This window comes from Empidonax traillii, unplaced genomic scaffold (assembly GCF_003031625.1).
Source record: "Empidonax traillii isolate 1590-97213 ecotype Southwest subspecies unplaced genomic scaffold, ASM303162v1 scaffold2867:size25658, whole genome shotgun sequence".
Classification (NCBI taxonomy): domain Eukaryota; kingdom Metazoa; phylum Chordata; class Aves; order Passeriformes; family Tyrannidae; genus Empidonax; species Empidonax traillii.
Window position 1 is genome coordinate 16,230 of NW_020958060.1, and position 3,477 is coordinate 19,706.

The window sequence follows — 3,477 nt, forward strand, 5'->3', positions numbered from 1 at the left end:
CAACCAAAGAACCAACACCCTACAACCCCAAAGTGAAGCCCCACTCGTGTGCCATGGGCCCCTTTGTGATGTCACGGCCTGTCCTCTCCATTCCAGAATGGCCCCTGGAAACCAAAGAACCAACGTTACAGAATGTCACAGTGCAGCCCCCCCTCCCTCTGACATGGCCCCTTTGTGATGTCATGGCCTTTCCCTCGGGAAAGAAAGCCTGTAACTTTTGGGTTTCAGGTGCAGTTGGTGGGCCACCCTGGGCACTTCATGGGCAGCAAGAGCTTTCTCTCCTGGCACCTTTTGTCTGGCAGGAATCTTTGTCCAAATTCAAATTTGGGAGTCGGACTGACAGTTCCAGCACGGGGCTCCTGCAAGTGAACAACAACTCTGCCCTCCAGGAAAGAAACCCCTTCCCCTCGGTCTCTTTTCCTTTTCCTTCAAATACAACCTGCAGGGCAGCTTTCTGCCATCTCTTCTCTTGGGAATTGTGAAGATAGACATTAACCCCCTGTAGCTCCAGGCTGGGGGCAGAGTAGCTGCAAAGGGTGCCCGTAGGAAAGGCCCTGTGGGTGCTGGCTGAGGCTGACCCTGAGCCAGAGGGTGCCCAGGTGGGCAAGAAGGCCAACGGCATTCTGGCCTGGATCAGAAATAGTGGGGCCAGCAGCAGCAGGGCAGGGATTCTTCTGCTGAACTGGGCACTGCTGAGGCCACACCTGGAGTGTTGTGTCCAGTTCTGGGCCCCTCATTTCAGGAAGAACATTGAGGGGCTGGAGTGTGTCGAGAGCAGGGCAATGGAGCTGGGCAAGGGTGTGGAGTGCACATCCTATGAGGAGCACCTCAGGGAGCTCCAACCTGGAGAAGAGGAGGCTCAGGGCTGACCTTCTCACTGTCCACAACTTCCTGACAGGAGGGTGGAGCAAGGTGGGGTCAGCCCCTTCTGCGAGGCAACAGGCGCTAGGACAAGAGGACACGAGGACCTGCCTGTCAGGGGATGTTTGTCAGGAACAGGTGGAGGAATTTTTGGGCAGAAACAGGGATTAGGTACTGACATGGGCTGCCCAGGCAGGTGGTGGACTCACCGTCCCTAGAGGTGTTTAAGGACAGACTGGACATGGCACTCAGTGCCGTGGTCTGCTTGACGTGCTGGGGATGGGTCGAAGGCTGGAGGCCGGTTGATCTCCGAAGTCTCTGCCAACCTCATGGATTCTGGGCTTCTATGCCATCCCAGCCTTTGGGACAGCGTGCTGGTGGCTCAGAGGCTCCATCCTTGCCTTGTCTTGCCCATCTCTTGGGTGCCAGGCAAGGGCCTTGTGCCATCCCAGCCTTTGTGGGACAGCGTGGGGGCTGAAAACTGTCAGTGCTCCGTCCCCATGCACAGAGCCTGGGCAGAACTTGGCTGGCAGGGACAGTCAGAGACTGTGCAGAGGGGTCAGCTCGTCCCACAGCAGCACGATGCCCAGCCAGGGCATCTCCTGCCTCCTCAGGCTCTCTGTGCTCCTGCTCTTGCCTGGCACACTCGAGCCTTGCAGCCGTCCCACAGGTGCCATTGCTGATCACCGGGGTTTTCCTTGGATGGGGCCTTGCCATCAAAGGCAGGAGCGGCTGGAGAGAGGGCAGGGAGGGGGGTCAGGCCAGTGGGATGGTGCCAGCAAGCCATGAGCCTGGAGCCAGCAAGGCCTGGGGCCAACAGGGTGTCAGGAGAGGACTGGCAGCCCCCAGGGAGGAGGAAAGCTGGGCAGGCCCCAAGGCTCCTGGGCCTCTGCCTCGCCAGCCCTTTGCCCAAGGCCCCGAGGCAGAGGTGGGCTCAGCCCCTGGGCAGGAATGGGGCACAGGCTGAGCCCCAGGAACACCAGACACAGGAGGCCTGAGCTCTTCTTCCTGCAACGTCTTCCTGGGGCAGCCCAGCCAGGCCTGAGGCTCTCCAGGACAGGCCAAGACCAACCAGAGAGGGCTCAGCCCTCTGAGGCTGCACTCATTCCAAATGGAATAAAACATCAGCCTAGAGGACATCCTGCCCCCAGATGGAGAACTGGAAATGTCAAGAATAAAAGAGTCACCCCCTCCATTATTGAAGAAATGTTTCGAGCTCTTTACTAAAAGCATCCAGGACTAACCCTAACCCCATTTTCTCTCTGACAAGGGTTTGCAGGGGCTGCTTGGCAAAGGGAACCCCTGGGGCCCCGTTGTAGAGGGTGGGGCTGCACTCTGGGGGTGTCACCTTTGGCTCTTGGGTTCCAGGGGCAATTGGAGTCAGTGAGCCGGGCTGGGGACGAGGGGCAGGACTGGCTGGGCGGGCTCTGGTGCTGGCCCAGAAAATGGAAGTGTCCCCATGGGGGCAGCTCTGAAGGGCCCAAGAAGTAAAAGCTGCCCCAGTGCAGGCTGTGACAGTGGTGAGTGTGCAGGGGGGAGGAAGCTGGGCCAGACAGGGCTGGGGAATGAATGGCCATGCCAGGGGAGGGATCTCCCCCTGCCTCCAGGGCCCAGCCCTTGTTGGGAGGGCCTTGGGCAGGGCCTGGTGTGACTGCAGGAACCCCTGAGCCAGCCCAAGGAATGTGCTTTTGGAAAGTGGATGGACCGACCCAGCTCTCTGAGAGATAAGTGGAGGTCTCTGAGCCAGAGAGGGGATGAGAGCCAGGTACAGGCTTGGGAATTGCTGGGAGGGCTTTTGAAATGAGCATAGGGAAGGGGATGTCTAAAATGAAGTCCCTTAGGAGAGGGAAGAGGAGAGGCTGAGTTCTGACCCCAGCCCTGGGGTGTGCAGGGCAGAGCAGAGAATCTCCCCCATGTCAGACTCTTGTGGGTCCGTCTTTGCAGTTCTGACAGGCACTACTTGTCACGACCTATCCTCTCCATTCAGAATAGACCCTGGCAACTAAAGAACCAACACCCCACACAGCAAAGTCGGACCAACCCATGTGTTTTGAGCCCTTTTGTTATGTCACAGCCTATCCTGTCCATTCTGGAATAGCCCCTGGCAACCAAAAAGCCAACACCACAGAACCCTGAAATTCAACCCTATCCGTGTGCCATGGGCCCCTTTGTGATGTCATGGCCTGTCCTCTCCATTCTGGAATAGCCCCTGGAAACCAAAGAACCAACGACCCACACCCCCACAGTGCAACCCCCCCATCTGCCATGGGACTCTTTGTGAAGTCACAGCCTTTTTTCCCCAGGAAAGAAAGCCTGTAACCTTCAGGTTTCAGGTGCAGTTGGTGGGACACCCTGGGCACTCCATGAGCAGCAAAAGCTTTCTGTCGTGCCACCTTTTGTCTTTGAGGAATATTTGACCATATTCAATTTTGGGAGTTGCACCTGCAAGTTCAGTGCACGGCTCCGAAAAGCAAACAACAGCCCTTCCACCCAGGAAAGAAACCCCTTCCCCAGGCTCTCATGTGCAGTTGGGGGGCCATTGTTGGCACTCCATGGGCAGCAAGACTGTTCTGTTTTGGCACCTTTTCTCTGGAAGGAATCTTCATCCATATTCAG